At 39.3% G+C, this 16,406-nt stretch overlaps 1 long non-coding RNA gene across 1 annotated transcript; it reads left to right on the top strand.

Annotated features, from left to right (window-relative positions):
- The first annotated feature begins 791 nt into the window (after positions 1-791).
- LOC121636155 lies at positions 792-14,520 on the top strand. The gene is made up of 3 exons (XR_006009660.1): positions 792-911; positions 12,465-12,584; positions 13,607-14,520. It is a non-coding gene; the product is annotated as an uncharacterized LOC121636155 (long non-coding RNA).
- Positions 14,521-16,406: the final 1,886 nt, after the last annotated feature.

Raw genomic sequence — 16,406 nt, 5'->3', positions numbered from 1 at the left:
GGGGATCCCAATACAGAGCTGTTCTTTACTGGGATGCCTCAGTACAGTCAAGCCAGCAAGCTGATGCCAGATCAAGGAACATCCATCAACGCATCCGACTTTACTTCTTTGAAATCTGACGAAGGCCAAAACTGCGACGTGTCTGACAATTAAAATTTACCAATCACTCATTCACAGACTTATATACCATGACTTAACTCCTCCTTACTTTACCCCCATAACAATTTCATTACCTTGGCAAAACAAACTTAATTTTCTAGAGATAACAAGATAAATTATTCTGTTTTCACACACACACACACACACACACACACACACACACACACACACACACACACACACACACACACAAAACAATCATCGTCATCGTAAAAGTTTTCAGTGTGCTGTGAAACTTCGGCTGTCTGAGAGTTATACTTTAGTCTTCAGTTGCCATAACTGCTCAGTTATTTGCCTGCCTTAAAAAAACAAACAAACAACAACAACAACAACAAAAATAACATGTATACAGCAGTTAGCTTAATATAAACTAAAATAATTTAACTATCTATATATCTTCATATTCTTCTTAATGTCTGATAATTTAAAAACTAATTTGTGATTAAATACAATCATATAACTCACAGGCAGATATCTGAGTTAAACCAATTGTTCTGGAGCATGTGTTAGTCTGCAGCCCCTGAACCCAGCTGGTGATCCAGCCAAAACTCTACTTGATTTTCTAGCTTTTATTTTCTTGCGACACTACTTAGCACCGCTCTGCTATAACGCGCGGAGTGATGCCTCTTCTTGCTTGTGAGGATCTTTGCAGTCCTCCACACCGCCGACACGTCTGTCGGGATTCTCTGCCTGGAAACACCGCAAACTAATCGGAACCTGCGACCGACAGAGACAGACGAGAGGTCGATTAGGTGGGATCAAATTAATTTCTGTTCCCCGAGTAGCTCCAGCTCTTGTTCTTTCGCTGCGTGTCTGTGGACGGAACTGAGTGTTGTAAACAAGTCAGGATGAAAACGGAAAGGAACACATGAGAACAGCAAGTCCCAATAACAAACACACGAGCTACTTTACACACCACATTAGTCAATGACAGCATAGGCTCATCCACGTGAAGCAGTTCAAGGTTTTAGTTTTCACACACCATCTATTAGCTTTAAAGGATGCATTGTGGACACGTTAAAGGTCTGCAGAGTTAAAACAAAATTCTCTGGCATAAACAAATTAATTTGAAGGCCAAAAAGGGGGTTCAAATTTAGCAGGAAATCATATTTCAGCACAACGCTGGCTTGTTAAGAAGCTGCTTCTACAGTTATGGGATAATTGTTTATGTGCCTATTTGGATTAGTGCATGCAGCCAGCTAGGTACAAAGTTTAAGGTTAGTAAAAGATGTGTGTCAAGATCTTTAACCCTCTTAAACACGGTACATTTCCTCTCTCTCTTTGCTATCTCCATCTCTTTCCTCAATCAAATCTGAAAAATTTCACCAACTTTTCAGCCAAACTCAACCAAAGCTAACCAGATAACAACTGTGGTGGTCACAGATAAACAGGAGAACATTTCTCACAAGATGGCACTCGCTTCCTAGAATGCAACCTGATGTGACTGACTCTGTACACTCTCTGAAGGCTGCTTATTTAGCACACAGAGGCTGGACATTATATCGGTCAACATAGACCATCATGCATCAACGTCTGCTGTGTGTTGTTGGGATTGTTGGAACTGTTGTGTCCTGTTAAGTCTTCAGTCGGATTAGTGGTTTGTTTCATCTTTCTGCTGCCTGAGCTGCAGTATTTTAGACCAGTAAACTCTACACCTGAACCAAATAAAAGCAAGTATTTGCCATATTTGTTTTTGTAAAGATAACTTGAACTAGTTCACTTTTCATGACGCATGCACCAGGTGATGCTCTGCAGTCATGATGGGGTGGAGGAAAACTAAAGCTGATACAGATTCATTCTCACTTCAAGGGAATCAGTAATGCAGATGTGCTGTAATTAACCTGCTGCTGAGAGATGATTTACCTTAATTATTTCCTGTAGGGTGGACTCAGCTCATGTTGAAATGTTTCATTAATGATGGAGAGAAAAATAAAATGAGCTGACTGGTTTTATGGCACAGTAAGAACAAGAGTAACTGTCACAAAGAGATGTCTGTCTTCCTTTTTTCTCTATTAGTGTCATTTAGTCTCATCTAAATCTTTTAAGCCTATTTGTTGTGTTACTTCTATCTAGAACACACAGCCTCATGCACACCTGTGCACACATGCACACCTGTGTGCCCTGCAGCTGCACCCTGTGGGTCGGTCACATTTAGGTGTAAAGATGAAAGTCCTCTGACTCCCTTAAATCCGAACCGGCTTGTCTGGAACAGATGAGGGCAGCAGTGCAGATAAGGAGACACACATGTCAAAACACAACAGCATCTGAGAGGATGGAGCTATTTTTATCCTGACTTTCTGTCCCGCTGTGATCTGCTCCGCTCAGACAGCTGGGGAGGGAAGAGAGGCGACCGCACTGAATTCTGATTGAGGCGATCTGAAGTTTGGGAATGAGGTGTGTGTTGCTGCTCTGGTTTGTCCTGTTTAGACTGTAATGCTTTCTGAAACAGCAACAGAGATTTAACACACATATTATTATGTTATTATATCATTTGGTTCTGTATTTATTGATTAGTTACAGGCCTTTAAGATTAAACTCTGGGTTGCCAGTCAAAATCCAGGATGACACTTTGAGTTTGAGATGAAAAGATGTCCAGTTTTAGGGATGGACGTCTTAAGTGATTTTTGAAGTTGACCAGTCAGGCCAATTAAAATCTATTAGTCAACTAGTCATGACATCATCAATAATTAAATGGAAATTACTTTATGTCCATAGGGAAACTGTAAAATGCCTTCAAAAGGCTTCTTGAATAATGTGTGTGGCCACCAGGCCAGCTCTAACTATAAGATTTATCAAAAAGGAGGTTGAAAGCCGGAGAGGGTGTCTGCTTCCTGCAGGAAGCTGGTCCCACATAGAGAGGTCTGATAATTGAAGGTTCTACCTCTTATCCCATTTTTAATAACTCAAGAACAGGTTAATATTATTAGGAACAACTCTGTGTTGACATCTGAAAAATAGGTTAAGGAACATTCATCATTTTCTGATTTATGCTCAACATATCTGAAACTGGATAAGCTCTTAGCAGTTACAACAACTGGGGGTGATATCACCCGAAACTACCACTGACCAAGAAGAAAGATCAAGAAAATCACAAGTAAACAGTGAAGCAACAATAAATCTATGCTGTTTTTCTGTTTTTACTTTGGTGTTCAAACCTAATGCGGTTTTCACCAGAATCTGTCCAGTATGAGTAGCAGGAGCGGCAGCGAGTTATCTCTACAAGTCTTACATCACTTCCTCTCTTTGGGTCACTGGTCTCTGGTCCGTTTGCTTTAACACTGCAACTGAACCAGAGTTCACTTGCAAGCGGACCCAAACCCTCGTAGTTTACTTCATTTGGTCTGCACCAGAGTGTGAATTTGTGTTCATACTGGTCCAAACAAACTGTATTATTTATGCAAGCGGACCAAACAGCACCGGTTTAAATGCACCCTAAGAAACAAAATGAGGAAAAACAAGTGTTTCGTTGTGCTTTGTTTTGTGTTGTCAGTCAGCACGTGTTTCACGTTCTTGCCTGATAAGTCAGCTGCTCCACAGTTCAGAGCCTCTGTTGTCATTTCTTTCTCCTCCAGATGTTTTCAGCAGGTGATAGTTCTGGACTACAGGCAGATCAGTTCAGCAACTTTTTTAACCACAAAACCTGCTGTTTTATATGTGGACAGTGGTCTTTGTAGCTGGCATCCTGAAAAAAACACGCTGTTCAGATCAATCAAAACTTTATTTATATAGCACCTTTCATACATTAAGATGGAAACAGATGCTGCCCAAAACCTTTTATATGTGATTGAGGGTTACTTAAGTGCATGTGTGTGTGTGTGTGTGTGTGTGTGTGTGTTATTGATGTGCAGTGTGTGTTATTGATGTGCACTAACATGGAACCACACCATCAAGATGCTGGTGAGGAACTGTTTGCTGATAGTAGACTGGATGACTCAGAAGCATGCTGAATTTTTTCACACAGAAACTTAGTTTCTGTTTGGTCAAACTATGGGACAGTATCCATTTAACCCCAGGGCCCACAGAAAGGTTTCTAGATATTACACTAGTGAATGAAAATCTTTATCCACCCCTCAGATAATCTGTTACAAGAAGTCTGTTACAGAGACATGGAAGTTTATTTCCATTTCTTTAGCTTCATCTCTGAAAAACAGCAGATAGGACAGTTTGACAGACAGAAAATAGGATTTTAGCAGCAACAAGAGGATTCCCAAACAGCTGTTAGCTGAAAACCTGGCATATCTCAGAGGAAACTGGACAATTGGAGGACAAAAGAAGAAGTGTCAGGACTAAAAAACTATCTACAGCAGATGAACAGGATCTGAAAGAGATGTCCTGAAGAAACAAGACCAAATTCAGCTAAGACCTGACACAGGACCCGAGAGATGCATCTGGACCTTCAGTTTATCCATCTACTGTTGGCCAAAGCCTCATCAGAAATGGTCTATGGTTTACAATAACGAATAAAGAAATTAGGAGTGGCTCAATACTTTTCTACAGTATTATTGTTCCCTTATGGCCTCATCATTTTCTAAAATTTTATGAACAGTTAAATGTTCACTGTTTTTAGAAATAATTTCAAGCCATATTCCCTCTCTCCCATTTTTAAATTCTCACTGCCTCCGCTCTGCTGTGGTTGCGTTTGTCTAGCAGAAGGTTCCTCTCTGATGTTATATTTAGGTCAGGAGAAAAGGTTAGACCCATAATTAACTTTTATCTGAAAATGATCAGGACTTAGAGCTTTCTACTCCAGCCGGAAGCCACTGGCCACCACACATCTGTGAGGCAGTTTATCTCCTGTTATTTTACTGGCTCCCATTTCTCCAACAGCCCTCTGGCACATTGTTAGAACCTCCATTTGTCGCTCTACTGTGAATAAAATCAGTCTGAAAAAGAAGTGTGAAAATATTCAGCAGCATTTTGTTCCTGTTTGTTCCAGAGTCAGTGACGGAGACATCCCGGCATCCCACCAGCTGGCGGCCAGTGTGTATCAGTGCATATGAACACAAGATGCTGAAACTAACCGAGTTATCCATGCTTTGTTTTTATACATTATAAAAGAGAAGAAATTATTAATTGATTATTTGTTGAAGTATTTCCGTGTTTCTACCTGATGGTGGCCGTTTATAAACGAGACTTACAGATACAGCAGCATGTTTGATGACAGAAAGTTTTACTCCAGTGTGTTTTATTTATCTGTCCTTCACGATAACTGGAGTTGGGAAACAGTGAGGGTTTTGTTCTCCCATTTCTTTTCAGTAAATAAAGGAAACATAAACACTTGGTCCATCTTCTGGTGTCAGGAGCAAGGAGAACTTCTGTAGCTGATAAAAAAAACTGTAAAAGTATCCCAATCATATCCTGGTGAATGTCAGGATGTCAACGGTCCAGATTGACAAGTAGCTGTTATTTTCTTGTATTCAGTTGGTGACTGAAGTGGGGGTCAAACCAGCTAAAATTACTAATATAGATCAGGAAGATGCGAGATATTAGCTGAGTTTACATGGAGCTCTTTGGATCTGATTGAACGTCCATTCAGAAAAAAATGCATCATGTAAATACCTCCGCTTATCCGATCACCCACAACTGGAAAGAATTTTCAATCTAATCGAGAGGTGATTTAAACTTTTTCACGATTGGATCAACAGAATAAAAATAGCCATGTATATACTCCTTCCGATCGTTTCTGTGTTGTATGTTGTTTCTGCTCATGGTTGATCCACAGGGGCTTTTGAAGAAAGGCTATGCGAGTTTTTAGGATGTGTTGGGAAGCTGTAAACTGCTTCATTGTGGAGCATTAACTCCGCCAATCTGTGTCGGAAACTGATGTTGGATCAAGGGAGTGAACTCTAAAATCAGCACTAGTGGAGGAATTGACTTAACAAACATGGCAACGTAAAAGACGCATGGCAGTATGAAGACGGTGACATATGTCAACGTTTGAAACAGACATCCCTATTTACATACGTAATGACTCTTTCCCACTAGCACCCACTTAGCCCAGCCCAACACCACCCCTCCCGATTTGTAGGTCTTCCCATCAGGATTCTCTTGGAGGGAATAGATACAGTTTTTGAATTTGACGTCATGGGATGAGTCATGGGAGCGACTCCCGACCCTGCCATCTTTAAAACCTTGAAGCTGCTACTGTGGATAACAATATTGGCAGCAGCGGCAGCAGATATGGTGTTTAAAAAACAATCACCATGGTCCAACACAGAGGTGAAGACCTTTTGTGCTTGTTGGATGACAAAAAATTTTAGAGCAAGCTGGACGGTGCAGCTCATAATGAGAAGGGATTCCATGCTTGGCGGAGTTAGTGGCAGCTCATGTTGTTGTTGTTCCGTGTGTGTCACAAACAAATGACTTCACAATACTTACTAGCCACCTTGCTAAGACAACCACACTGAATGCGACATCAGTTGCCTTCTATTGTAATGGGAACAATTGAAACCGGGGTTGTGGGGTGTCAGCTGAAATAAGGTAGGGCTAAGTTGGTATTGGTGGGAAAGGGCCATAAGGGAGCATAAATGGGTCTTTAGTGTGCAAAGTCCATCAGCTGTTTTGACAACTGTGACATTGTTAAAGGTCAAGAATATACTTCCTTTTTAACAACATGTTCACATAGTCAACTGGCTCCCTTGTGAGTGTACTAGTTCAGTTCAATTCAATTCAATTCAATTCCATTCAATTCAATTAAATTCAATTCAATTCAATTCAATTCAATTCAATTCAATTCAATTCAATTCAATTCAATTCAATTCAAATCCTTTGTCCCCAGAGGGAAATTGATTTTGCAGCCTGACCACAGACAGAGGACAGACATCACAATAATCAATCAAAAACAAAATCAACCAATGGCATATATAAAAAAAGAGATACACACAATCCAGTAACAATAAATGAGATTAAATAGGATAAATAAAATCACAGCTAAAAACAAACAGAACAACTAGGTCACCTTAGTGGCCATTTCCATTTAGGAGGTGAACAGCAGTAGGGACAAATGGCGCTTTAAGTCTCTTTGTCCTCCCTAAAGGGGCCCTGAAGCGACGGCCCGAAGGTAATAAAATAAACTCATTCTGGGTGGTTCAGGCAGTTCAATATAGAATGAGCCTTCCTCACAACATTTTTGTTAAAGATGGCCATAAGGCCCTTTGGCTGGGATCCAGAAACTTTGCCAGCAGCTTTCACTAAACTACTCAAGCGGTTCTTATTGGTCAGACTTAAACTATCAAACCTATCTATTATTAACATTACTGCGACACTCGTCAGTGACAATACCACAGATATTGTCAGGTCCAGGGCTCTTGGCCCTAGTATGCCTCAACTGGTTAGCCACCTCTTTAACATCACAGGAAAAGGATGGAAAAGCAACAGTCTTTCCCTTTAAAACATCCGGTTGTTCAGTACAGTCAGGATTCTCAAAACAAAGAAAGAAATTATTAAGACCATCTGCTATTTATCTAAATTAAAACCATCCAATGAAATAGTGCAGTTACTCTTTGTCTGCATTCCCATCATGATTTTCATTCCAGACCAATCTCTCTTAATATTATTACTGCGAAATTCAGCTTATATACTGTCCTTATACCTTAATTTAGACTTGTGTATTTCAGATCTAACTGCCTTTTTCCATTCCCTTTCAGCAAGTAAGCCACCGTCTTTAAAGGCTTTTTTGCTCTTGAGAATCATGTCCCTAATGTCCTTGGAAAGCCAAGGTTTATTTTTCAGGTATATCTTAATGATTCTAAAGGGAATCACAGAGTCTTTACAAAATGAAACATAACTGTACACCACGTCAGTCAGTTCATCCAGATCAGAAGAGTTCTCCTGGAAAACCAACCAATCAGTACAATCAAAGCACCTTTGTAGAGCAAGAGAACTGTCATCTGTCCAACCTTTAACTTGCTTTACACAAGACTTTTATTTTTTCAACACAGATCTATGGGCAGGTAAGAGGTGCACAGTATTGTGGTCTGAAGATCCCAACGCAGGACCTGCCACAAATTTATACGCTCCCTTAATAGGACTGTAACATAGATCCAGGGTTCTGTTACGGTGAATGTAGCAGGTGACATATTGATAAAATGGATCAAGTGATTTCTTAAGATTACAGTAATTAAAATCACCCAAAATAAAATGGGGAACATCCGGAGAAATGGACTGAAAGTTGTGAGACACTGTGAGATGTGCAGCTCTGATGTCAGCCTTAGGATGGATGTAAACAACTGTGATGAATATTTGTGGAAATTCTCTTGGGAGGTAGAATGGCCTTACTGACACAGACACAAGTTCAATGTCAGGATGACACAACTGCTCACGCACAGTGACATTGCTACACCAACTACGATTAACATATAGACAAACTCCCCTTCCTTGGGGTTTGCCCATCATCAAACCGTCTCGATCAAAATGAACAGGAGCCCCAAAGACGGTAATTTGTAAGGAAGAGTCGCTATCCACATCAGTGAGCCAAGTCTCATTGAATGCCAAACGACCGGCATCTCTGTATTCACGTAAGTGGAGTACAATTCATCAGTCTTGTTTCTGAGAGATTGTACATTAGCCAGGATCATGGAAGGCAGAGGAATTTGATTCTTACTTTCAACCTTTCTGATGCGCTGACACACACTGCCTTTCTTCCCCCTTTTCCTCAGATGACGTGGCATTGAAGACTTCACTTTTGTCCCATCAGAAAAAAATTTCAACAGTGTTAAAATCCGTGTCGGAATATTATGGATTGTTCACAGCCAGATAACTCCCAACACAATCTCAGGAGCGTATCCCGTGAAATTGTTTGGAAGAGGAAGTGGCTCATGGTATCATGTTGTTCTTGTAGCCACAAGAGCAAGAACAAAGTTCTTTTCTCATGGAGTATTTAAAACTTTTAACCAAGGACTTTGAATCTTGTCTTTCCATAATTTATTTTTACAGCTGTTGACCATGTGACCTTACAGCCAGTTAAATTATGCTCTACACTGCCCCCTACTGGTTACTCAAAGATAGCAGCAGTTCAACTTCTGAAGACGTGCTCAAACATTTCAAACAAACAAAAAAAAAAAAAAACAAGTCAGCCATGATAACTACCTGCTCACATAATCAAGTGTCATTTCTCACACATTTCATCAACATTTGTGGTTTTAATTTTTTTTCAGAGGAAACATTGACATATTATTAGAAATTAATCAGACCAGAACAGATCAGATGTATCAGTAATAAAGAAATTTTCAGGTCCAGTAAAAATTCAGCTGAAAACATCCATAAAGTAATGTGAAGGTATTTTTTTCATGTTAAGTCCTTACATACAGAACTGTTTAAGTGTTGATACTCCATAATTAGGCAGAATTTGGACTTCGTCGTCTCCTGTACATTTCAGTTTGGATATAAACGGGTTATGGCTTTATTATTAGCGAATATAAGCCATTACCTGCAGGTTTATCTGACAGAGATGCTGAGCTTTTTCAGTAAAAAAAAACCCCTCTCCCGATCAGGTTTAATTTCCCAGCATGCATTACAGACCACCGGGAAAGCTTTCACCGCTCGCAGCGATCGTGTTAAGCAGAGTAAGATGATCCCATCAGCGGTGTTCTCTGAACTGATTGTGTTGGGTTTGATTGGATTGGTGTCCTGGACGGGATTAGAGATGTCTGAGCTGATAACCAGGAGAGGCTGTGATGTCTCATCGTCTTCCTCTCTATCTCCATCTCTCTTCCTCTCTATCATGGTCTGTCTATCTCTGTCCACTCTTATTTCACCCTCCACCAAACACACATACCCACACATATATATGTACACACTTCTATCTTTTTTTTAAAAGATAGAAGTAATTGTGGCTGATTTTCCTGGTTGCTCTGCAGACAGAAACCCTGAAGTGATGTAACAGTTATCCAGTGGAGATGAGTCATAACGTAATTCCTCTCTTTCATATCAACCTACGATGTCTCAGACCTCATTGTGGCCCAATTCCTCCAATTTGTTTTTAAATAAAAAAAAATACATATATTTCTTAATGTGAACAAATGTTATTCATAAAGACATTTTAGCAATATTTAGAAGTTGTTTGTTTTTTGTAAACTTGGGTTCTCACACGGTGTTTTAACAGTTTGCTGTGAACTTGCATCACACCATGCTGAGAAAGTTCCTTCTCTGAAGTTAACAACCAACAAATAGACTTCTAAGAACCTTTAGGGGGACACATGGACCAGGCAATACTTCCTCCTAAGAATAATTAAAACGTTGTCTCTCGAGATACAGATGGGCAGCTTTTCAAGATACAGCACCAGTCTGCTAAGCAGACTGGGAGGAAGACTAAGAACCAAGCCTCACACAAACATTTGGTGTGAAAACTTTAAGTTTTGTTGAAATTAACTGATAAACATGAGAAATAGCTTTATTTTTTAATAATTTGCGTCAAACAGTTTTTGTGGCTGGTTAAGGAGACCTCAGCTCTAACTTCAAAATGTATTTTGTGTTTTAGTCCTTCCTGAATTCACCAGTTGGCCAAAGTGCTCTTTGGATAGGTTACAGAAGACAAGATATCACAAAAAGCTTCACTTGGTACCCTCCTTTAAAAGTAAAATGCCTTTATTCCTGTGACATTGTCATAGGTCCAGTATGAGCAGCAGCAGAGACAGTAAGTTATCCAGCTTGTTGTACTACAACGCGTCCTACGCCACTCCCTCGCTTTGGTTCACTGGATGGTCCGCGTGCTTTCAGTTTAAAGGCTCATTTATGCTCCCATACATCCGTAAATAGGGACGTCCACTTCAAACGTTGTCATACATCTCTGTCCTTACACTTCCATGCGTATTTTGCATTGTCATGCTTGTTAAGTCAGATCCTCCACTAGTGAGGAATTAAGTTTACTCCCGCTAGCTGACGTTTGTTTCAGACACCGTTCAGCAGCGGTAATGCATCACTATAAACGTTTTTCCAACCACCCAACACGCTTTAAACACTTGCATGTTGTCTTTTATCAAAAGCTGGCACATTTTCCACAGCTGTTGTCCTCGTGTTTATTCTTCTTCTGCTTTTTTTCCTTCCCGATTATCTTCTTCTTCTCTGGTACTTTTCTATTTCTAGTCCCCGCGATTTTTGGTGGTATTGCTCTGTCTTCTGTGTCAAGTGACAGATAGCTAAGCTCTCTGAAAACAAACCAAATTATGCGCATAACTGATGCAGGAGACGGACAAAACTGTCTGTCCGTCTGCATATAAACCACATCAAGATTCACTTGCAAAGGGACAGAGAAACTCGATTTTTAAGCAGACCAGAGTTCACTGACTTGGTCTGCCCCAGACTCTGAATGCGTGTTCACACTGTTCCAAACGGAAGAGGACCAGGGTTTGTTTAGAGTGGACCAAACTGTGGCAGTGTAAATAAATGACAAACAATGAATATTTTCTGTGATATATTGACCTCAGCTGCAAAGTTAAAGAGATAATTCAGGACTTAGAAATAACAGGAATGAATTAATGTTGAACTCTGCACTGTGACGTGATTTAAGAGAGAACAATGAGGTTGTTTGCAGTGAGTGAAAGATGTATTTGCGTGTGAGACATCTTTGCAGTCTAATTAGAATATTCTGCAGGAATCAGAAAAATGAAGTTGTGCATGTGCAGAAACTTTGGATCCGTTTTAAATCTCATCTGTTTCAGTTTTCTTAAAGGGTTTTTAATTTTTGAGTTTTTCAATTTTTGGAAATGCTGTATTGATGAATTGCTACCTTATGCAAGCCATTCCCAGTCAAGCAGCACATTATACATGGATTTTTGTACTTTGAGTAAAATAGTGTTTTTCCTTGAATCAGGCTGCTGCAAGAACAAATTGAGAAGCTCACACATAGAAGCACAACTTCTGTTTACAAAACCACACCTAATGAATTAGATAGTTTTTGCATATTTTTCTCTTATTTTTAGGGGAGTTGGGACCACTTTTGGCGGTCGTAAAGTTTTTTTTCAGCCCTTTTGCGGCTTGGGCTGGAGGCCCATAGCATAGACCTTGGTTACCCCATGGTTAAGAATTGCTGCCTTAAAGCGACTGTGACTGTGCAGGCAGGTGGATTCTGCTGCCTTTGAAGAAAGTCGGCTGACCTGTGCCAGATGTTTCCAGTGGTTGAAGCAAACTCTTCTGCTCGGCTGTTGCTTTTTATTTTTCTGACATTGTTTTTACAACTTTAGCAGAATGTTTATTTTCACAATACTTACTGATTGTGAGCCAAATATGACAATGCATCTGAAACCCCTTTCAGGATGAATTTACTGATGAATGCAAGCTCATCAGTGTACCTGATTGTTTTCATCCAGGTGTGAATTGCTGTTCTAAAATGGGAGGAGACCAGAGTCATGAGAAGGAGGCTGAGGAGCGAGGAGAAGAAACAGAGAAACAGCAGGAGTTGGACAAAACCGACAACTCAGCCTCTGAAGGTACAAAAAATACATTTAGTGAGATGTTAATTCCCAACTGGTCCAGTTTCACAATGAGCTGCTGAAACAGGAGGGACAGGGATGATGGTTGTGGTTTTGAGGCACATGGAGACACCAGCCTGGCTTAGTGAGATGTTAAAAATGTCTGTGAGCTCCCCGGCAAAGTCCCTCAACACACGACCAGGTATGTTATCAGGACCAGAAGACATGAGACTGTGTGTCTCAATGGGACTGCCTGTATAAATAAAAGTTAATAATAAATAATAATGATACACCTTTATGACCACATCTAACATAATTTCTTTGCACCCAGCTCTAATTTCCAATATAGTCCATCAAGGTAGCTTTACAAGAAAGTGAAGGAAAATACCTTCTAGAATAATCCAATAACATCAAACTACTCTTCAAAAATATACATTAGTGTCCACAAAAAAAATGCAACATATTACAACTATGCTGCAAAGTATGGCAACTTAAACAGGCACAGCCCTTATAAGTTTGAATTCTAACTTGTAACTGTAGGTTTATGAATAACATGTTTTAACCATCCATTTATCAATTTATCTACTGTATGCTGTCTGATCTATCTGTAACCATTATGAAACATTTTCATTAGCATTTAATTCCTTTCTTAGAAATATCTTTATCATATTGCTTTGATTTTATTGGGTTCTTTTTACTTACTTGATATTTTGGTGCACAAAAAACGACTGGATATCTATCATTTTTCATTTTTCTGCTGTTTTAACTGACCTGCTTGGCTGACAGTCGGAGACATTTTTGAAATACTGTAACTATTCGACCACTCAGCACTCAACGTAATTCAAGCGGATTCTGAAAGCTTAATGTTAACTTCTATGTTAGCAAAGAGCTTAGCAGTGCAGCAGTAAACGTTAGCTTGTTAGTAACTAACTCCATCTGATTTGTATTCACTTCATTCAGCCTCCAACTGGACCTCCATTCAGTTCTTGTTTTTATTCCACGGTTGAAAATAATCCCAGTTGCTGTATTTTCTTCCACAGACACACTAGGAGAGTTGCCACAGTGCAGGATGGGAAACAGGAAGGTGGACAACATGTGTTTCATGATCTCATGCACCAACTGGTACTAAACTGGTCCTGGTGAACTTAAAGGGAGTGAAAACAGTGTGAGCTGCTGGGTCGGATGCTGCATGCATGGAAATCTCGATGTCCCTAAGCCCTGCTGCATCCTTTAATCACTGCATTTTGGACGACTTCTCTGAGAAATCTTGTGATTAATCCATCATTAAACTAGCAGTCAGGACTTTAGGTTGTTTCCAGTGAGATTTAGTGGCCTGTAAATGTCAGGCATATCAGTCAATATTTCATGATGTGACAGCTTTTTTTTCCTCTTCTTTTATGCATAATCATACAAAATGATAACTTTATACCAGGAAAAGTCCAGAAACATTAGCAATAGTGCTTGTAAAGCTGAATGTTGATTGATTGAGGCACAGACTGCAAATAAAGGACAACTGTGAAGTAAAACTCAGAAAAGCGCTACTGTGTTGAGGTGGTGAGTCTGCAGACGTGATCAGGTGGGAGGGTGTGGCATGGATGCGTCTTCTAGTGCAAGGCCACAGCAATAAATTATAGCAAAAACCAGCCTGAGTGGGGAAAAGTAGATGACTAGCTTCTGAGTTTATGGAGGTGGATTTCAAAACCACATCTTTGTCCTCGGATCACTGCTGCACATGATGTTTACAAGGAGATAAATACATCCACCTGTTAAAGGAAAGAAGTTTCTTCAGGCTTTTCATAAATCTGACTTATAAAAGACTGTTTAAGATGTTGGCTGATTGTTGGAAGCTAAATAAAACATCTGGTGGACATCTGGCTGGTGTTCTGTTTGTATAGCTTTTGAAACAAAGGAGGCAATGTGAATGTCAGATTATTTAAAGCCTCTTTACAGGAAACCAAAGATAACAATTTTACCCATAAAGACAATGCTCCAACTTGCTGTATTGCATAGGATTGATTCAATTCTGTCCTCTCTGTAATTCAATAACCCAATGCAACTACAGAGGCAGTTCAATGTTACAGGTGAAGATGGTGTATCAATAAAAGGATATTTCTGTATATTAATTTTAAAATTTCTTTCGAAGCTGAGACAAAGGAGAAGAAGAGACAATGAAGGAATTTTCAGAACTGTATATGAGACGTGTTCCTTGTTATGTCAGTGAAAACTGTTGAAATAAAGTTTTTTCTTGTCTTTAGCCTTTTAAAACCAGAGGTCCCCCAAATTGGAAACACTGAGAACAGATGGTGCAAAAATGGCCATTTCAAAGATCTCTCTTGATGTGTCTGTAATAAAACCTTTTCAGAGATAATGTACACCTATTATATTATGATATAATAGAGGTTTAAAACTACAGCTGCATCTTCAGGAATATTCATATTCATCCTGAGAGTGGTTGTTTTAGGAAGCCTGAAACTTTTTCCATTTGTGGTTTGTGCCATTTGTGCTATCTAACTGTGGTTGCACAGTTAGACTCATTTCATCACAGCCTAAAAGACAGACGCAGGGCTCAAAGGGTTAATGTTGATGGGTTAGAAAAACATTTTGGAAATCCTTCTTTTGTTCAAATTTTAATACCTGACTTGGAAAGACAGAAGTTTGGGTTTGTCTAAAACAAAATCCAGAAATATTTCTATGAACTCACTGACTGAACTGATTTGTGGCACAAAGAAACTTAATAGTTGATGTTAAAGTCAGATAATTGGTATGTACTTTCTTTCTAAAGGGCATGTCATTTAATCATCAATCACCACAAATCAATTATAATTACTCCAGCTCAGAAATAACTGGAGATATTAATTGCTCTAATTTCCTCCCTTAATTGCAATTATGGCTGCAGATCATGTCTCTGTCTAATTAAATCCTGTAACACCTCAGAGGAAGCTCATCCCTTCCTCTCATCACTTCCTCCTCATGCTTCTGACCTTCTGTGATCAGCATCATATGAATACTTCTCTGAGTTGGTTATGTTTATTCTCTAGAAGAAGAAACGGTAATTAATTATCCGGTCAGCCATAAAAGTAAACATATTCACTACAAGCCTTTTCCATCACACTGATCCACTTAAACTCTTTAAATAAAGCCATAGAACTTTCCAGTTTCACAAGTTCAAACGCAAATGAAAAAATGTTTCACTTAATTCATCAACCCTGTCTTACGTCTGCTTCTTGCCTCGCTATATGTGGTGATTCAGAGACCACAGAATCGATATCAGACATGGCATGCAGACGTTTTAAGTTTACAACACACTAGATTGGGTCATAATATTATTAATGTTATGGATGTTATCATTCATCTATATTCGAGTGGATAAGTAAACAGTGCTGCTTTAGTTTGATTGGATTTAAAAGAGAATGAGCTTTGATGAAATCAAAATGAAAAACTTCAGTTTTAAGAAAAAGCAAAACAATCGAGCAAACCAAACATCCATCTGAATAAAGAAATAAAAACTTAAGAGTCCCTTTTATCTGTTAGATTGTTTCCATTAAATTAGGTTTAATTTGTATTGTATGAACTCCGAACAAATAAACTTAAAGAAAAGAAAGCAAAACGCAGGAAGTGGTTAAAATAATTAAGGACGCTCAATAAATGAAACAACTAACATTTATTTTATACCTGCCAGTAGCTAATGAGAAAGACATTGTAAAGTGGAAATGTTTAAATTTAAATTGGCAATTTGCAAGGCTGCAGGTCCAGATGGTGTCAATCCCAGGGTTCTGAAAACCTGCTTAAAACAACTATATTGAATTCTTCTGCACCTTTTCAACACCAGCCACCACCGCC

Source organism: Melanotaenia boesemani, chromosome 3 (genome assembly GCF_017639745.1).
Source record: "Melanotaenia boesemani isolate fMelBoe1 chromosome 3, fMelBoe1.pri, whole genome shotgun sequence".
In the NCBI taxonomy this organism is placed as follows: Eukaryota; Metazoa; Chordata; class Actinopteri; order Atheriniformes; family Melanotaeniidae; genus Melanotaenia; species Melanotaenia boesemani.
This window is presented reverse-complemented; position numbering and strand designations above follow the sequence as displayed.